Here is a 21137-nt window from a genome sequence, read left to right as displayed (position 1 = left end):
GTCTTCATGTTCACCTCAGAGGGAAAGACTGCCTTTTCACATTCAAACTTTGAAAACAAATGGCTCCAGTGGGACCAGGCACCGTACGGGTTCGTCTTACCGTGCGATGCTTTGGCAATCTATTTCCCCCTTTAATTGCGAGCAGACAAGTGGAACCATACATCTGCTCTATGCCGCTCAACCCAATACATAAGCGCCATTGATCAGTCTGGCTTAAAAAGTGGTGCCACTTTCCAATCCCTCACTGAAAGCAGGGGAGGCACTATCAGAGGAGTTGATATGATACACCAACTCCTGCCTGCCACCCCCTCTCCGTTTCAGATTAAATTCAGGGTGTCTCATTTTGGATGGGCGGCGGACAGACGGCCTGACTCCAGCACTAGATGAGAAAGTGTTGGGCTGGGCCACCCCCCCCTACCCCAAAGTCCCATCAATAGCCACTGGAATGGCAGCCAAGCCGCTGTAACACAGGACGCCTGTCGCTTGTATGCTGATTAGAACAGAGAAGAGGGAGAGAAAGTGGCAAGGAGACTCTTGATCAGTACCTGTCTCTGTCTCTCTTATTCTGTCTGTCTCTCTCTAGCTCTCTAAACGCTAGGACAGACTGGTGGGTGATCGTATTTCCAATCCTATCAATACTATCTTACCTCGGTCCCTGCTTCCCCCAGTGGTTTAATAACCTTGTGGTACACGGCGTCCCCTTAATTAGCGCCATTGTCTCTGGACAAATAAAAGTGGCTATTTTTTAATGACATTGATTTAAATGGATTGTTCACCCAAATGTGTTAATTCTGCGATCATTTACTCAACCTCATGTCATTCCAAACTCATATTTTATTATTGCCTAACAGGATGCACAAAACTTTCAAGTTCTAAAAAGGACATAAAATCACATCAAATTTGGTAACATAACCCTCAGCTAACAACAAACCTTATTGGCTCTCACACACCAAACATCATGACATTTGAGGTTTGTTTTGCTATATTTAACTTTATGTTCTTTGTTGTTGTTTTTTATTTTTATTATTATTTTTTTTATATATATAATTACTGTATAACTTTCCTACAGTAATATGGACCAAAACAGAACAGAAAAAAAATGCATTACAATATTTCGTTACTCCCTAAAAAAAGTGACTAATTGCATTACTCTTTATGGAAAGTAATGCGTTACGTTACTTTTGCCTTACTTTTTCCACACCTGGGCTGGGCTTGATTGTTTATTTTTTAATAAAAAATTTTTTTCTATTTTTGGCAAATGTAAAGGCCCCTTTTACTCCCAAAGTGAAATGAATAAGTCTCAGACTGAAGGATATAAAAAAAAATCATGCCTCTACAGTAGAGGGTGCAAAAGTAATCTGATTACGTAACTCGTGTTACTTGTAATGCGTCCATTCAGGTTTGCAATGACACAAGGGTGATTAAATGATGCCAGAACTTTAATTTTTGAGAAAAACTTTTTAATTGCACTTTTAAAATGTATTCGCCTCAAACCTGAAATTGTAGATCTTCAGAAATTGCTTCAAATATTAGTTCTGCTCACAAGAGAACCAGTTCTGACTCTCTTCCAACGCTGTGACAGATTTGTTGTCAGTTGCATTTTCCACCTTAGGCAAGCGTCAACCAACATATTAAAGTTACAAAAATATTGAAGTAGAGGGGCTCGTTTATTTTCCTAAATTCATCTCGTGCAGAAAAATAAATGGAGCATGACAAGTTAAGGCCATCGGATATTAAGTACATAATGATCGTGATATTCAGCTTGCATCAGTTACAGTAAACTGGAAAAGTGCTGTGTAAGTTATGACAAAAATCGGATTCCTCAATCAATCTTCTTTGTCCCTCATCGATCCGGGGGTCATACTTTCCCCTGTGTCAAAAACAAAACAAATGTTGCAGTGCTCTATGATTTCTCATTAAGTCCATGTCTCCAATGGTCTCCAATGGTCTGCAGACACTCCCACAAATCAATAGCTCGGGGTCTCTATGAATTGCTATTGTGATGATGAGGAATTGATCTTTCCTCTTATGGGAATGTTTTATGTGACAGAGAGACTGGTCACATATTCAAATATCACAAGCAGCACATGATTTCAGTAAACACCGAATCTATTACTGGATTTAAATTTCCGATGTCCTATGGAGAAAAAGAAACGGTTGTATAAGTGTATCAATTTACTGAATAGCTCCACTACTGTTACCGAAGCAATCGAAACTCATTGCTTGCTCAGAATTGCATGGTTTTCATGTTATGATGAGTAATTTCAGTCCGATCCTACTCGGGAGAGTTCAGACTAGTGTATTACAAACCTGTGACAAACTTCCACCAACCATCAAACTTAAGAAACCGAAGTGGCGTATTTCCAGGATTTCTACAGGTGCAACTCAAAGTCAGACATTTCCTTTGGCTCGACACTCTTTGCTTGATTTCTGAAAAAGTCCCTGCTTGCTCCCTTTGATTGAACTCAATGGGATTACAACAGAGTTAATCGCTTCTGGGTTTGTCCACTTATTACCATGTGAACTCCCCCTCGGCGCCCCATTGTTTTCCGCCCTTCCATAAAGATTACCTTGAGCGCGGTTTGGAATTGCTCTATTGTCTCCGTCAGAGTGTGGGAGCTTAATGAAAGCGGAGTGGCAGACTTCACAATGGAGACGGCTGCCGTGGCGAGAGGTGGCCGTGTGCTCATTAATGAAAGCTCCGCGACTGTCTTTAAAAATAGAATTGCTGGTTGGCCTCAGATTGAGCTATTAGAGACTTGTGATTGTATGTAAAGCCCCCCCATCCTCAAACGTACACTGTAAAAAATAATTCCGTAAAAAAACGGATAATGTACTGGCAGAAAATTACCAGGACATTTTCCGTTAAATTACGGACAGTTCCTTCACCTCTAAAACGGAAAATTCTGTATATTAACAGTACATTTTCTGTACTATTAACGGATAATCCTTATACAGAAATTTCTATATTTATAGAAATTTTATACCATATATTTTGGTGGCAAATAATTCAAGAACCATATATACAAATTTAACATGGTTTATTTTTGTACAAATATTCATGCAAACATTCTTAAATGCATTTAATGAGTAAAGATATATACATATAAATATATATGACAAATTAAACAATGTACAAAGACCCATTAAAAAGTGCTTGTATTGTGGAATAAGTTTAGACATTAAACAAACAAGAGACAGAATTAAAAAAAGAAAACATGAGCAGGTACTTGCACAATATTGGTGTTGCACCAAATAGCTCACAAAATTCTTTGAAAAAAAACTTAACTGTGAAAGTCAAGATTCAAAACATTTTCAAATGCAATACAATACAATACAGAAAGAAACAAAAACAAATGCAATACGAATACAGGTCTGCTGCTTTTATCATTAAAAATAGCTTTAGACTTAGTCAATAGTAGAGTGAAATGTTAGTGTTAATGCCATTTTTCTGTAAGAGAACACCATATTCCTTAAAGTGTTAGTTCACCAAAAAATTTAAATTGTCATTAATTACTCACGCTCATGTTGTTCCACGCCCCACAAGACTTCCATTCGTCTCCATAACAAAAATTAAGATATTTTTGAGGAAATCGGAGAGATTTCTGTCCCTCCATTGACATCTTACGCAACTACCAATTTCAAGGTTCAGAAAGGTATACAGACATAAATGTAATCCATGTGACTCCAGTGGTTTAACCTCAAATTTATGAAATAAATGTGCACAAATGTTTTGTGTGAAGAAAAAAAACACATCTTTTCTCACAAAATATAGATCGCTAAAAAACAGCTTGTTGCTAGAATCTTATCGCATCTGGTTAGGACACCATGTTACTTTAATGATGTCTTTACTACCTTTCTGGAGCTTGAAAGTGGTAGTTGCGTAAGCTGTCAACAGAGGAAGAGAAAGCTCTCAGATTTCATTAAAAAAAATCGTCATTTTTGTTCTGAAGATGAACTAAAGTCTTGCAGGGTTGGAACATCAGGAGGGCGAGTAATAAATGACATTATTTTAATTTTGGAGTGAACAACTTCTGTGAAAAAATTTCCTTCTTCGGTATGTTCAGTTAAAGGTCCATTTTGAGATTTGACAAAAGCTTAAAGGGATAGTTCACTTTGAAATTAAATTTTGGTATGTTTTATCTTACCTGAAGTGCATCCAAGATGTCGGTGTCTTTGTCTCCGCAGTAGTTTCAATTTTGATATTTTTAGGTCAAACCGTTCTTGTCAGTCATATAATGCAGGTATATAGGCACTGTCTCCAAAAGCATGCAGAGAAAAGTCCAAATTAAAAAATGCCCCATCGTAAGTGCACATTGATGGCCTAAGACACGAAACAAGCGGTTTGTGTGATAAAACGAACAGTATTTATATCGTTTTTATCTCTTTTACACAACGACGTCCAAGTGATCTGTTTACTTAGTCTGCGTAAGCGCCGGAAGGCGAAGTGATCTCTTGCGTGTGGACGTCACTCATTGTTTACACCAGAACCTATGCACAGAACAGAGATTGTAGATAGGATGGCTAATATAAATGGTGCTAGTTTGCACTTATCCGGGATGTTTAAACCGATGTAAAAAAAATACATTTATGTAAGCTCGCGCGAACTCATCCGGGAGACCACTTCCGGAGCTTTACGGCACTTACGCAGACTACGTAAACAGATCAGATGGACGTGGTTGTGTAAAAGAGATAAAAACTATATAAATACTGTTCGTTTTCTCACACAAACCGCTTGTTTCGTGTCTTAGGCCATCAATGTGCACTTACGATGGGGCATTTTTTAATTTGGACTTTTCTCTGCATGGTTTTGGAGACAGTACCTATATACCTGCATTATATGACTGACAGACAAGAATGGTTTGACCTAAAAATATCAAAATTGAAACTACTGCGGAGACAGACACCTACATCTTGGATGCACTTCAGGTAAGCTAAAACACACCAAAATGTAATTTCAAAGTGAACTATCCCTTTAAACTTTACATGGATTTTCAGTTGTTCATACAGGAACTTCAGCAGTCTTGGAGGAATGTGTAGACGTTTGGTTTCCTTCATCTCAGCCTTTTCGACCTTCATTCAGGATTTCTGCACAGGAAAGTTGCATAAGAAAAAAAATATATGTTTTTAGCTACACACGAAATTAAATGAAGGAAATTGAACTACAAAGTATCATGCAGACCAGGTTGAGGTTGAAAAATAATCGTACAGTATTTTACGTTCGTTAAATTATCAACTGCCATCCCTAATTCTTTCAAATTCAAACACTGTATTAATTGCTAAGACTTCTGTTTCCAGTGGACTCCAATTGCATGTTATGTTAGCTTGTCTGCTCAACTATAGGCTACCTTATATGTTTCATTATTTTCAATTATAAACAGTAACACAACAACATGCTCTATAAATAAATTCATTAAAAATGTGTTGCTTACCTTTATGAACTCCAGGATAAGTGCCATTTTGTAGCTCACTGCCTCAATAGGGTAGGAGATGTGGTCAATAATAACTTATTGAATGACAGCAATCCTGAAAGCCCATCACCTTAAACAAATAAGATATTACAAAATGAAAAACATTACACGACCACTTCAGAAAACCGCTCCAAAAACAGTTGTTTAAATCTTCCTTATAAAATGCTTTTCTACTGACCTATAAGCGTAAAAATCTTTGAAGGGGCTATTCAGCAACCAACTTTTTCTATAAACATTTTTCCTCAGACTTTAAATTTAAATGTGTTTTGCCAATATTGAGAACTCATAATGATTAATAATAATAAAATACTAATAAAACAAAATACAAACCCATAAGGAGCATGCAGGGTAGTGCTTGGGATGCACAGTAACTTAACTGTTACATAAGGAAAGTCCTGTCAATAGATAAGAAAACAACAGAAACTATGAAACAAACTATAATAGCAGTCATGTTAAATTATTCTTTCAAGGTCATTATTAAGGGTTTAAAGTCATATGTGTCGTGTGTGTATAATGTCTGTGTGTCGTCTAAAACAAAAACAAGACAATAAAAAGTCTAACGTAAACATAACATTAACGTACCTCATTTGGAAGAAAACGTGGTGTTTTCCTTTATCCAGCTGTACTGCATCTTCACACACAGTCTTCACGTTGTATCTTCATGCCTTTTAAATAAAGTCTTAAATGGCCTTTACTTTTCTCGACGATTTTATCTGGTGGCTTTTGTTTGAAGCCATTAAACTGCTCCAAAAACACGAGTAACGTTACTGCACTTCATCCTGGTTAACGGGTGCGCTCGGCACGAAATAAACCGCATCACCGACCAAATAAAAGCCAATAAACCAGTTACAACGAGGACACTATAACACATACAACCAGGGGAACTTCCACGAGTGTGAAATAAATATTTCAATGTGTGACGATAAGCATTACATGATAAACACGACGGGTCCGACATTTTGCCTAACAAGCCGGGTGGCAACCAAATAACATTACGTAAACAGCTTATTTGACTCTTAGCTAAATATAATTTTCTGTTTTTACCACAGAAGTGTCAGAATAACTTCCACACATCCGAAATCCGACTTTATAAAGCAACTTTGGCCGCGGTCATCTGCGTGTGTAATGGCGGTTGCGTCTCAAACTTTTCGCGCCGATCAGGTTCTAGTTCCCACAATGCAACGCGTAATTCAAAATACGGGTAAAAGTCCTGTAAAAGACAAATACGGAAAATTCCTTCAAATTAATATGGTACATTGTACCGTATTTTTACGGAATTTTTTTACAGTGTACCCTCAAACACTTACCAGCAGGAAACGGAGAAAACGGCACCGCAGGCCACCTGCAAAGTAACCCAAATGAGGGAGCTAGACTTTTTATTTGTGTCTACTTTACAGTAGATGAGTAGCTAATTGCTTCTGTTATACTGTGAAATTAGAATGGTTTAACATTGTAAATAGTCACAAAGTTGCTACTTGTCCGTACAAAAGACATTTTCAAGTTAACTTAATAATACTTTTGTTTAATGCATATTGTAATTTTAGATATTTCTGCATATGACAAATATAATATGAATCATATTCATATTAATCGTATTCATAATGATAATCTTGTAATGTTTATTCATAGAACTTTTGTACAAGAACACACAAAAAAACGTGCCAAGACAATTATGGGCGACACTCGCTGGGGTATACATATACACAGGGAAATTAGGGGCTAATGAGGAACAGGTGTGAACAATCAATCTCTATGAAAACTAATGAGGATACCTGTAGAAATATACAAGGCAACCATGGAAACAAATGAAAATAGAATCTAAACACAGGAAGTGAACCACTGGAATAAGAGGAACAGAAAATACACTTCACAATAAAAGTCCATAGAACAAAACCAAGAAATACAAAACCAAGAAACATAGTTTTATACAAAAATCTGTGAAAACTCTCACTATAATCAGTGAAGCTGAATGATTATCTAATTTACATAATTTCTACACCTTGTTGGTTATAATAAGAGCATTCGCAATGAACAAAGTGTGATGTAAATTGAGACATTTGACACAACAGTATCCACATAGAATGCTGTAAAATACATATTTTACTATTAGTTATTGCGTTTTTTGTTTGTTTTGGCTTTAGTTAAGCAGCCCTACTGGACTTTGAGATTAAAGAAAAATCGTCGGTCACCCTGTTGAAGATCATTGATATAAATAATTGCACAAGGTGGTGTTAATAATATTGCTTGAACCGGACGCATCAGTTGAAAACAGTGATGCATATGGGATCACTTTAAGCTTCAGTGAACCAGCTGGGACTGGCTCACTATGAGGTGAGTGTCCTCCAAAAATGAAAGGTCAGTCCGTTTAAGTGCGGCATAATGAGACATTCCAACATGCAACTTCTGAAATGGTGTTCATTAACTAGAGCGTTTTTAATGCAGCCTTGAATAAGCCCATGTAGTAAAAAGGTCTTTGTTTATTGATGATGTGTTATTTTCATCATCATAATGAAAGCATACTTATGAAGAGAAGACCCTTAAACTAAGAATATTTAAAATTCCTTTTATTTTAAAATAAAACATTACTGTTGATTTCCCTACTGGCCATTGAGATCATGGAGACAATGAAGCTCAGTGGCAGAAAGTGTATCTGTACTATTTGCCATTACAATAATACGTGAATTTATATAATTTTGTTATTTGTCTTTGTATTAATATTTAAGAAGTTATTAATTGTATTTTAATAATTCATTTTAATATATTAATATGTTAATTTATTTTTACTCTCTAATTGGTGGCTCAATGCGAGTATTCACAAACCACATTTTCCTCATTTAAGAAATGCCACAGAAAATATGGCAGTCACTTATTGCTGAATAAATAAAAGGAAAATAAGTAAAGCAATAAATTACAAATATAAATAATATTTAATGGTGTGTATATACAGTATATATTAGAATATAAAAAAATATTAATGTTTTATTATTTTCACTATCATATTACATCATATATTTATTTTTATAGTAATTTTTATCAAAACAAAAATCATTCAATTTGTTTCATCGTATCAAACGTCATTTGCAAACAAAATTTTGACTTTGGCTAGTGTTCATTTTTAACCCTGGACGTACAGTAAATCCAAGAAAACAGAGTTCACACAGACATTAATGCACAGAAGTAGCTTGACAGTAACCATGTTTGCTGTGAAACAATGTATCTTCAAAAGTTGATTGTTGATACTGGTGCCAAATCTTAGATCTATAAATGATAGCCATTGTGTCATGTGCAGGAGCTACTGAGAAGGTCAGGCTGTTGTTTTGAGTAATTAAACATCCAACAGTCTTTCAACAGGAACTGTCATCTGGGCTTTATGTTCAGCTCGCTTGAGGTGGAGGAAACCAGCCCGCTCTCCCAGTGAACCTCTCCTATACGTTCAGTGCCAAGAAAAGGTCAGGTTTACTTCTTGCCGAAACCTTTAGTGGTCTTTTTGCTTCGCCACCAGGAAGGGCGTTTGGTGAGGGACTGTCAAAACTGTTAGGGTCTTTGAAGAGAGAAAGGTGTGCAACCTTTAGTGTCCCTCGACTGAGGAGCGTTGCCCTCCGCACCCAAACATCACCTTAAAGGCCATATATTCTGTTTACTCCCCTGTATCCTTTAGTTCGTTCTCCAAGGGTTTAAAGAGCAGCTCTATGACTTGAATATCTATCACCTCATTGAACCTGGAACTGTGTCGGGTTACAAAGCTACATGTCAAAGGATAGATCAAAAACTTAATGAATGATAAAGCAAGCCATAATTTTGGTCTGCCTCTAATGGAACAGTCACAAATTCGACTCTTTAAAGATATTTATCAGTCTATTTGGAAACATGACAGCTTGATATATTTCGGAAATGTCCTGTAACAAAGGATATTGTGATGTGTTGCGGCCTAACTGACAGATAAAAGTCCAAAAATGGAACCAGAGATGATGTGTACAGATATGTAATGTTTCAGAACCGCAAGTGTAATATTAATCATCTAAATCCTGTTGCTTCTCACCCTGACCGTGACATTTGCGGTTAGGAGTAAGAGAGGATCCATCCAGTGGGGGAGGCTTATAATAATTAGAAGTGCTTTGCATGATTTTATCGATCTTCAGATATTTGAAATTTCCACAAGTTATTAATTACCATCAGCTTGCAGCGCATCGCCAAAACTCACTCAAGTGGGACACGTTTAAAGCGATAGCCTCTTCGCCATAAAACATGAATGAATATCCGGGGTGGCCTCAGCTTCGAACAATACCCCGAGCCAATGCCTTCGGCGAAACGTTTCCACGGTTCATTTCTGTACAACAACCCTCCAGCCAAGAGCCGTTCTCTTTTCAAGTGTGCAACACAAAGTGGAAATGTTGAATACAGAAAGGAAGGAGGACTGCACAACCACAGATATGTGAATCAAAGACATGTTGGCATCAGGGGAAGGGAATACACTCACCTTAATCAAGACAAGTAACCATATTTTATTTATCAGCTATTTATTATTGAGTATATATCATCCATTAAAAATTTACAGAGTATTGCCTACTTCTTTCTTCGCCCTAAGTTAGGTCTCAGTGCACAATACCTACAGGGTATTCTCGTATTCTGTTTTTTTTTTTCTCTTCTTCTTCTTTTTTACAAGTATCACTGCTAACATTAACTCAAAACTTTTCTAAACTACCTCAGGAGTTTATGTTCCATAATTCTAACATAAATCCTTTAAGATTAAAAACAGGCCGTCAAGCATTAGTGGCAGTTCTGGGTCACTGGGTGTCCTGTGCGAGATAAAACATGACCAAAGAGAATTTTTTTTTTTTTTTTTAAAGTCTTCTAGAACTGCTTTCTTCAGTTCAAGGGGGGTCGGGTTCAAATTGACTATTAAAAAAAAACTATAAATAGACAAATACTGTTTATAATCTATGATTATTTGTGTCCTTTTGGTTATATGTGTTGATTCATAATTTGGAAAATGCATTCTAAATCCAGTTGTCTGAATAATCCAAGGGGGCCCATGCCAATTTCGTACAAATTAAATGTGATTTTCAGTACAATTAGCTATTAAATTGGCAAATGAAAGCTTGACAGATGGTCAAGGTCTACAATACAGCCTCATGCCATTAATTTCAAATAAGGTATGTACACATTAAAGACAAATCACCCAAATTAACATTTAGATTTAAGTTTGTGTGTTCTAGGTCAAGTCAGTCTGACACTGACAGCATGCAAAGTCGACAAAGACCCCTTAAAAACTCGAGCAAATGAACAAACAGCTCAGTTGGCCAGCCAAGCTGCCTGAGAGACATTTTAATTAAAACTGTGACATTGTATCATAAAAAAGCAGGAATCTAATCATGATGAAATAAGTATAATGTAATTATCACACAGGTTATAAATAGCTTTAATTTTATGCTTTGCAAAAAAAAAAAAAAAAAAAGCAGTTGGAATGGCACCCGTGTGTTTACAGAACTTTGTGCCACCTTCGGTTAGTGCCAAGAGACAGAAGCCAGATCCAATTTCTCCTCTACAGTCTCATGTCTGTCCATTCATCCATCAAACCTTTCTCGCTCCCTTTCTCACGCTCGTGTCCAATGGAACAGCACCTCTGGGGTGTCTAAGGCCTTGGTGAATGGGACTATAGGCTTCCCTAAGAGAGAGTAAATTTGTGTACCTGTGATTTTATTTGTAATTTTAGTAAATGTCCTGTTGTTTTACTGCTAACTCAGGGTTTCTCTGAAAAATCGAATCTTGTTCGGGGCGGGATATAAGAAATTGTGGTATTGTATTATATTTTTCACAACCCTTCTCCTACTTTATTTGAACTTTCGTTTGAATTAAAGAACTAAAGCTAAATTTAAACTGCCTGGTTTATTATTTATTTTGACAACCTGTATTTGCCAACTTTCTGTGTAAAATTACAGTTGGTGGTTCAAGTACTGCTGGCTTAACTTCCAATATATAAAGGGAATAATGTTGGATGTTCGCTAGGAAAGTCCCATCACAGACTACCCAGAATAACCACTTGTAGTAGCAGCTTCAGGTATGATCTTCATCTTAATTTGGGTGGATGTACAGGTGAAACTCGAAACATTCGAATATCGTGCAAAAGTTAATTTATTTCAGTAATTCAACTTAAAAGGTGAAACTAATATATTATATAGACTCATTACATGCAAAGTGAGATATTTCAAGCCTTTATTTGTTATAATTTTGATGATTATGGCTTACAGCTTATGAAAACCTTTTCACAAAATTCTAATTTTGAATTTGGGGTTTTCATAATCATCAAAATTATAACACAAAAAAGGCTTGAAATATCTCACTTTGCATGTAATGAGTCTATATAATATATTAGTTTCACCTTTTAAGTTAAATTACTGAAATTAACTTTTGCACGATATAACATTTTTTCGAGTTTCACCTGGATGGATGGATGGATGGATGGATGGATGGACGGACGGACGGATGGATGGACGGATGGACGGATAGCACTTCTACCTGATGGTCTATGTGGCATTAGGTCACCCAGTACCATAAGAAACGTACGTCCCATGTTAATAATTGTAATTCAAACATCCTTTTTAAAACGTATCCTACCCAACCAGTGCTTAAGAAGACACACAGGGGCACCATCTGCTCTAAATAGTGTAGACAAACTCTATTACCTTCCATTAAACACACCGAGGCAGATGGTTGAAGCCTCACGCATCAGGTGAGAATGTTTGTCTGAGAAGCTCAAACGAATGCCTAAGCAGACCAAGACCAAGAACAAGAATTTCTGCGATTTGTCTGATTTACAGCAATCGCATGCCACCCAGACAAAACAAAGGAATAGCAGACTAACAGAGGAGTGTGAGAGGAAAGAGAACACAGGGCTTTAATGACTGGCCTGCTGAAGAAGGAGAACAGGAGGAGGAGGAAGAATTCCTGATGAGGACTAGTGGCACAGGTGCACGAGGTGAGAATAAGAACCGTACTGCGTCTAATGATCAGGAGGGATCCTTGAAGTGCTCCTTGGGGAACTGTACTACACATGGAAGAAGATTCATATAATGAAAGAAGCCGTGGTATACGAACGAGGGGGAGATACAGTAGCGATAGTGTGGTTAGATCTTTGTGGAGGGGTTACCTGAAAGACAAGGTTTGGAAAGACGCCCATAAGCGCCGCCTTAATTGGTATGCAAATATATTTCAGGCTAGATTCCCTTTAAACCAATGGACCATATGGTAGAAATTTGTAAAGGCATAAAGGCCTGAGTTTGTTCAAAATCAGCTTTAAACTTTCGGTTGATCATGGGAGGAAAGCTGAAGTTGACATGAAAGCAAAATTCACCTTTGTTACTTTATTTAAAGGGATTTCTGGGAAGAATTCACTTAGTTTCACCACTCTATCTCAATGCGAAAAACTGCCTCTTATGATGTGTTATAAAAATGCCTTAGTTCTCATTTCCGAAGTTGTAATTACAAATTTGTTACGTTCAAGTGTTTTTTTGTCAGAAGAAATAGGAATCATGGAGGTTCATTCTTGCCTATTTCTTGAGAAAATCTTATTAAAGTCAGTATGCATAGATGATTTTTAGCCAATAGCTACGGATTTCGAAAAATAGCGTCCAATTGGTTGGCAACCATAAACATGACCTGCACTTTGTGAATGTATATAACATTTACAGTTTGCTGGTGATTCTGTAATTTTGGTCAAAATGAATGCTGTAAAATACAAACAATATGTATAAAATTGTTACACAAGTAAGGAAAGTATAAGAAAGCAATATAGATGTTGTAGGAAAATGAGTCACTTAACAGTCACTAGTACTTGTTCACACCTCCACCATGTTTAGAGTTTATGGCCAACCTAACACATAATCTATACCATATAACCATAACACATTTCCCAGTGGAAATATGACTTGAGGGGCTGTTCACATCCAATATCCAACTGGGAAATTTGTATTTACAAAAATTCCTATTGCACATGAAGGCGCCCACAATCCAGTTAAAAGTTAAAATGAGGTGAAGTGCAGCAGTCTTAATTAATTGTTATTTTTCTTGGCACAAACACATTTCTTTTATAATTAAATTGGTTTATTATAAATTCCACCCTATTTAGCATCTAAGTTTATTTAATTGTGCACAATATGATCAGCATGATTAAACAAAGTGCAGATTATTTCAAGAAAAAAATGGCTTTGTAATATTTTTTTTAGAAACGTAATAACTTGATGCCTTAGAAAATACTTTATTTTCAGTTGGCTTTGTTGTTTTGGTGGAGAAAATCCAATTCCTCTCAAAAAATACCCCCCCCCCCTGGTTCAATATCCAGTTTAGTTAAAGTAAAATGGTTGTGAGCGCCATTTCACTTTTACCATAATGCATGTCCACAGATTCTGTGCTGAATTACATTAGCACTACTATAAAGGAAGCATTGCCGAATGACCCATAAACCCAAATTAATGTCCAGGGAAAGTAAAGGGGTCATAATATTGAGCTCTCTCTCCCATTCTTTCCTTTTAGTGGACTAAATGGAAGAAAGTCTTCATCATAAGCGTCAAACACGTGTTAACCTTAAAGCATAAATGACCTCAGCCTATCAATAGAAGAGCTTGTTTCTCATGTTGGGTCATGCACCATGTAGTCATAAAATAGGAGGATGAAATGGCCATTAGAAAGCCGTTTTACTGATGAAGTCTTTCTACGGCTAACTATTGTGTTACTTAGCGAAAAGGACTGAAGTTCATGTACAGCAGCGTCAAACTCTAAAGACTTATTTACTTGTGTTTTGTGTTCTGTCGGCTCCTCGTTTATTTGGTATTGATGCCGTCGCGTTAATTTCCCCTGCAGTGACATTCTGATAGGAGCAGAACAGATGGAAATACGGGATTGTCCCAGCAAAATTCATCATGAAAAATGCATCCGACACCTGTGTAATTTGCCTAATCATCTTTTCCTAATAAGCTCCCTCCATTAATTATGCACGACTTCCACAATGCAATCAAGATAAAAGTAAATCTGATGACTTAATACCCTTCAAAATAATTGGTTCAGCCGACCCCCCCCTCCCCAATCCCCCTTCCCACCATACTCCCCCTTTCCCATCATGCCCCATCTCTGGGACAGCTTCTCTTTTGATTCTCTTTCCTTTACCTCTCCTGGACATTAATTGGGATTAGGGATCGTAAAACACGTAGTCTGGAGTGTGTAGCGTGTCAGGATATGCATGACAGGAGTTAGGCCGGCAAGATGTCTGAGGGCAGGAAGTTCACCCGCTGTGGACTAAGGGATTCAAAAACGGTTTTCTCCACTTCCTTTAACCAACCCCCCACCTCCCGAGTCCTCCTCGTCTGCTCCGGCTCGCTGTCTCGTTGCAGTTAACAGATGCAGGTGCAGATGAACGTGCATCAGAAGGCAGCTGCGAGGGCCTGTCGGTGGGGCTTTGGAAACCTAATGAGAGCCAACCTTTGCGAACTTGCTGTCTTGCCGTGCGTCCCACCTGTCACTTTGTTACAGCCTGCGTGTGCCTTGAATTTAGCGGGCTAAATGAGCGGGAAAAGGAGGCTGCCATTGCCTCACGCTGAGGCTTAAATCTAAAGATGGGGTGCCAAGCGCTGATCCTAAGCAGAAAAGCTGGTACAGTACAAATAAACAATTTAGTCGGTTTAAACGGCGCGATTCCACTAACAGTTTGCACCACTTTTTGCATATTATATTTCAGTGCAAAAACACTTTTTCACAAATCACCCGCAGTTTAAGGGGCCTGCTGTGCACCAAACAAGCAGATCTGCTGTAAGGAGGTGGAGTTTCTGGCAACTGTACTGAACTGTGATGGGCAACGTAGCTCTTATGATGAGAAAAGTGTTGTGTTTATATTTCAGTCAAATCGCAGCAAAGCACCCACCTTTTCAGGGGTCTCGGTCCGCTTGTTTGGTGTGCACCAGGGTTCGCATGGCAGAGTTCACACTTATTCAAATGAACCGCACTAGCAGAGCAATCGCACCAGAGTTCAGTTTGATCAAACCAAACCTGTTAAGTGTGAACACACCCTAAGATCCATCACAAAATATACATCATAATTTAGTTTTTATCTTCAGCTTTGGTCTTGAAAAATGACAGTGTAAATGTGAACCAAAGTGAACCAGTACTAAATGTATCGTTTTCTTTTCTTTTTTTTTTGGTCTTTCTGGACCAAAAGAATCAAGAGAAACAGTTCAGTGTGAACACACTCATTTGTCTATCCGGTGTGGTTGCAGTAAGTGAAGACCAAATGATAAAGAAAAGCTTTGCTAAATTGATTGCGAAAACAATGCAGACAGCATATGCAAATAAACAATGCTATTAGCTGCCATAAGTGATTTCTTCATATAGCCTTTTAAAACCCCTTTCAAGTTGTGTCATTATAGACAAATACGCATTTTGCGTGAATCCTGATCTGATGAGTTTATAGTCTATGAGATCTCTGTCTTCAAGCGCATCTCAGACCTTTGGCTGGCGAGTCTATTCTTTTCTGCGCTATTGCTAATCCGTGGCATAATTAAATCGCTGCTACTTTTAAGATATCTGAACAAAGCCCACATTTTCTGATTCCCCAGCGTTCCACCTTTGATCAGCTGCCTTACTCCTGGCGAGAGGCTGTAGTTAATGGGAGTTAATGTTTCTCTCGGCCGCGCTACCCACGGAGTGCTGCGTTAAGCCCACATCAATGATGATTACAAGTGCGTTTGTGGAGGTGTGCTTTAGAGCAATAGTGCTCTTTGCATTGAACTGGCTGTAGCTAGCAGTATGGTGCTATCTTTTCATGTGCTCAGAGTTGCTTTGAAATGCACGGAATGGCCTGTGTTGTTTATGGTGATGTGCGGTTGCTAAACTAAAACTTGAAAGTGATATTAACTTAACTACATTTTTCATTAGCGTGATAACAGTTCGGATTTTTTCACAACATTGTAGTTTTTAAAATAACATGCCTTTTTTTCAACAAGTACTGTAGCAGCGTACAATTTGTTGTGTAGTTGCACACTTAGCTTTACTGCTAAGCTAGCAGTAAAGCAAGCTGTTTTTAGCTTTTTATTTACTATAGGCTATATGTATTAAAATATAGATGTATCTAACTAATTATATTATAATTAGTTAGACTGTAGTTCAAATTATGAGAAGCTTGCAGCTTGAAAGCTACAGTTTCAAATTAGCTTCTGCAAAACTGGATGCTTTCTTGCAGTTATCCTCAGACCAAGCGAGGTGACGTTATTTTTCTGTGGAAATCGATGCATTTAAACAACAAAGACGTGTGTGCGGGGTAGCTAAATGTTAACACTGGTGTGTGAGGCGTTGATTAAACGAAGAAAAGGGAAAAAATAGACCTGATCAATACAGAAAACAAAGCAGTTGACGAGATGCAAAACGACACTGCATCACAATTCCCCTCCGCAGATTTAGTCCGTTCGACTTGAGATAAGTGGCCGTAAGAGGCTTTCAAATTAACGTCTACATTTCGAGATATTAGCGAGTGAGGTGCCACCCTCCACAACACCTCCATCCCACAATGCCTTGTTTTCCAGCCCAAACACTCGCACTGTAACACCTGCACAGATGCATTGATGCACCGATGCACTGAGTAGCTGTTTATAGGAGCTTTTACATCATTAATTTGGAGACTGCTGAAGTGTTAATCAATGCCGCTGCCATAGTAACAGAACAAACAGCGAGTCCTGAATCCCCCGCTAATTGTGCTTTATTGTTTCAGACAGAGCCGGCAGAGCAAAGGGGGCTTCAGTTTGACGTCTGCTCATAAAGACAATGTTCTCATTTTAGCCTGATGTCTCTCCATCAAACTTAGTCGGGGCGTTGTTTCCATTAACCACTAGCAACACCTCACCACCGGAGAATGTTTTAATCAATTATGGTCTGACTCACTCACAGCTTATGGAGAGACACCAAGCGCATTTATGCCTTCCTCTTAACTCTCACCGTGAGTGCGCTTGTCCCATTTGGATGTTAGATTTTAAGAAGATTGTACATGCATTAGGATAGCATACAGTATGTATAATCAGGTTAATCATGGCCAATTATGGTTTCAGATTAAGTGCGGTGAAGATTCGCGCATAAAATGCTCTGACAGCTTTGTTTGTGTCTTCCACTTATGGCCATTATGTGACCCGGTTGCTTTGAGGGAATATAAAAATTGCAAACCAGCTGTTAAAAAAACGCGTCTTGGTTGAACAGCAAAGATCAATAGAAAGTTTTAATGGATTTTATGTGGGTAATGATAGAGGAGGTTAAAAGGCTAGGGCATGGGTTAATGGTACTATCAGGACATAGACCAAGTTAAGTGCAAAGGAAAGGTCTACCACCAGAGGTTAATTAACCTTTTTAAACCCCAAGGTGTCGGAACACACATACATATTGAATAGAAGCTGCCACAAAAAGTCTGTAGGTCACGGCAAATACATTTTGCAAGTTACAATTAAAACATCATCAGACCACTCCACATCTCGATTTAGGAGCCATTTATGAGGCGAAAACTCAGAAGGCAATTTATTACAGTCAAAAGCTATCTGAACAGAGGGCAGTGGGGTTACCAGATATATAATTTGAGGCAATGGCACATGGTGTAAAGAGACAGGAAAGGCCAATGATGCAAGCCCATAAGCAGCCACTCTTTATTTTTTACCTTTTCATTTGCACAAAGTTTAGTTAATGAAAGATTAATGGGGGGGGAAAATCCTCCAACTGGTCAGCAATCTATTCAAATCCTTAAAATAGATATTGTATATTATGCACTATTAGCATCCATTGATGATCAAACTGGTTTTTGCTCTTTTGGGGATGGAAAAAAGAAAACTCTTTAATGTATTGTCTTTTATAAGAGTCAATATGACAAAATTGTGTTACATATAATTGATATACTATTGTAGTTTTCAATATTTCATTTTTAATAACTTTGTTGTGTTTTTGTCATAGTTTTTGACATATAAATGTCTATATTTTTTATATTTTGCAACTTGAAGTTTTAGTTTATTTATTTTATCACAATTATTTTAAGTTATATTAGAACTTAAACTAAACAAAAATGAGAAATGTTGCCTTGGTAACTAGCTGAAATGAATTTATATATATATATTTTATTTCAATAATATTTTTGTTTTAGTTATTAACGATAATAACCCTGCCTCGTTTGCTTTTTAAATGCTTTTCTTGGCCTTAATGTGAAAGATTCATTGATGCATGTTATTCCAAATACAACATTTTTGTCTTCATAATTTGTTAATAATTTTACATGTTAATATTAAATTGTACTGTCTGACTCTCTTCTTGTTTGTAACCTCCTCTCTGGATGATCAATTTCTATGAATAAAATGTTTTAAAATGATGAAAAGTTTTGACCTGTATTTTGTTTTCTTGTTGAATTTTTATTTATTTTCCTGTTGAATATTTGAGTATATTTGTGTTTACCTCGGAAATATGGCACATTACGGTCAGATGGAAAATTAACTTCTCATGTTATCAATCCTTTGAACCTTCGCATTAAAAAGTTATTGGAGAACTCTCTGGTAAATATTTGTTTGATCTAAGAAATAAACGTTTCTCTGAAAAGCTTTGAATTACTTGCATTGCCTCAGAAGCTTTTTAATGATGCGAAGGCACAAGATGGTTACCGAAAGTTATTGCTCATGAGTTTCACTTACACTCCAGCATTAGCAACAAGAGGTAGAACATCCCCCGTGACCGAGAAGCACAAACCATGATAGACGTGAGACTGATTCGTGGTAAGCATATGAAGAACCCTGCTGGTGACTTCCACTGTGAGTGATCAAAAACTTTCTACAATCCAGCGCACATATCCTGCCATTCCCTTAGTGACTGGTATCCCTGCCAGCGCCTCCATTTTGGAGTTTGGAGTTCCCCAAGGCCGGCTTGTCCCACAGGGACCACAAGAAGGAGGCAAGTTTTTGTGCATTTCTTCCTTGCACGGATACTTTGCATCTAACACGGATGGTAGGTTGAAAGTGGGTGCGAAGAATCATGAAACTCATGAAGCTGATATTTCCCTATCCTCTCCCGCAGTATTCCCTTTTCCGTCCTTTCCCAAGAGCCTGTCAATCCACACCCAAAACAAAGACAACAAAGGAATCCCCACTGGAACCAGGCCATCCTCAGAAGCGTAGCGTAGAAGATACTCTCCACGTCCATGATGTAATGAACGAGCAAGGTTTCCCCCCTCCCAAAAAACTCTTTGCTGCTTTCCTACTTCGCTCTTTTTTGGATATACCTCCTTTTTTTAAACTTCATGGTGAAAGTTTTTTCTGCATATTCAGTGTGAGCCCGGAGTTTGCGCCTCGCACCCACTCTCCTGCGATGAGCGCTATTCCCAAGGTGCGCTCTTTCCAAGTAATTGCCCTGTTTTTCCGAATGCACTGGAACTGGTGGCACACTGATGCTGTGCTTTAATATGTGGGTAAATAGGCTTTCTGCTGAGTTTAAAAGCACGGCACCCATTGGGGGAATTGGTTGTGGGGGGGGGATTTCATTAGATGAAGGAGGCACCTTGTAAACTTCCATGCATCGAGGAAGTTAAGCAAGTGGATAATACAGCAAACAATAGCGCTGAGGATAACTGAGCTGACCTCTCACATCACACGCTCATCGCGGTTCGCCTACTGAGTGCCACTGCCAATCAACAAAAACATCCTGAGCTGCTGGATTCTGGTAAACAGCTGAGCTGCTACAGGCAAAACTAACTCACCACGAATTAAGACGGCGGAGTCGAGCAGCATTAATGGGGATACAGATTATTCAAAAGAAACACATGCTGCTTTATTCAGGTTTTAAGGGAGTTCAGGGGATGCAGGCACATGCGCATGAATTAAATATGCAAAAAGTACATATCCTACAAAAAATGTAAACAATTTAAGCATGTTTGTAGTGTTTCAGCTCTAGAAAATCATATATTTTTTATGTAATGTTAATCAAAAAACAAACTAACAGACAAACAACAAAATTCCAGTTTCTTATTAATCCTATTAATAATTATGATTCATTATTATATATATAATACATATATATATAAACTTTTTTATATTTTATATAACAATTATTATGTGACTTACATTTGTTTTTACACGCAATATATTTACTTTAATTTGTCAAAGTATGTATATGCACTGTCCAGTCCAAAAAAATATCTCAAATAAAAATTATTCGTCATGGTCCCTCCCAACCATTCTTTCACAATCTGAGCCTGATGAATCTTGACATTGTCACCCTGGAATATGGCCATGATGTGTCTTCCTGGTTGTTTAAGAAATGGAAAGCTACACACTCCATCAATAAGCATTAGAAGATCTGATGCCAAACATATAACATGCTAGAAACATAATAATCACTGCAATAATGATCCAATCATAGACTCTTAATTTGCCTATTTAAATCCAATTTTTATTTATTTTTTTTGGCTGGGCTGTGTATGTTGTTCAGACCATTAAACGTCAAAAGAGTGATTGAAAATAGTCGATGAAAAGAAGTTGTTACCAGGACCACTTAATATTTTACTTATACGTATACATTAAAGAAATAAAAGTGTTGGCTTGTTAAATCCCTTTAAATATGAGTTAAACTAACCAGTGTGAGACAGCTTTTCAGAAGTTTGTCTTGAGAAGTAGC

General features: G+C 37.6%; 1 long non-coding RNA gene across 2 annotated transcripts; it reads right to left on the bottom strand.

Moving 5' to 3' along the window:
* Positions 1 to 4910: 4910 nt before the first annotated feature.
* LOC307004891 lies at positions 4911 to 6134 on the bottom strand. 2 transcript variants are annotated; one of them, XR_013799170.1, is made up of 3 exons: positions 6054 to 6134; positions 5433 to 5541; positions 4911 to 5088 (listed from the first exon to the last, which is right to left on the bottom strand). It is a non-coding gene; the product is annotated as an uncharacterized lncRNA (long non-coding RNA). The 2 variants fall into 2 exon arrangements; XR_013799171.1 differs by lacking the exon at positions 6054 to 6134 and adding an exon at positions 5802 to 5845.
* Positions 6135 to 21137: the final 15003 nt, after the last annotated feature.

Source organism: Phoxinus phoxinus (genome assembly GCF_949152265.1).
Source record: "Phoxinus phoxinus genome assembly, chromosome: 9".
Lineage (NCBI taxonomy): Eukaryota > Metazoa > Chordata > Actinopteri > Cypriniformes > Leuciscidae > Phoxinus > Phoxinus phoxinus.
This window is presented reverse-complemented; position numbering and strand designations above follow the sequence as displayed.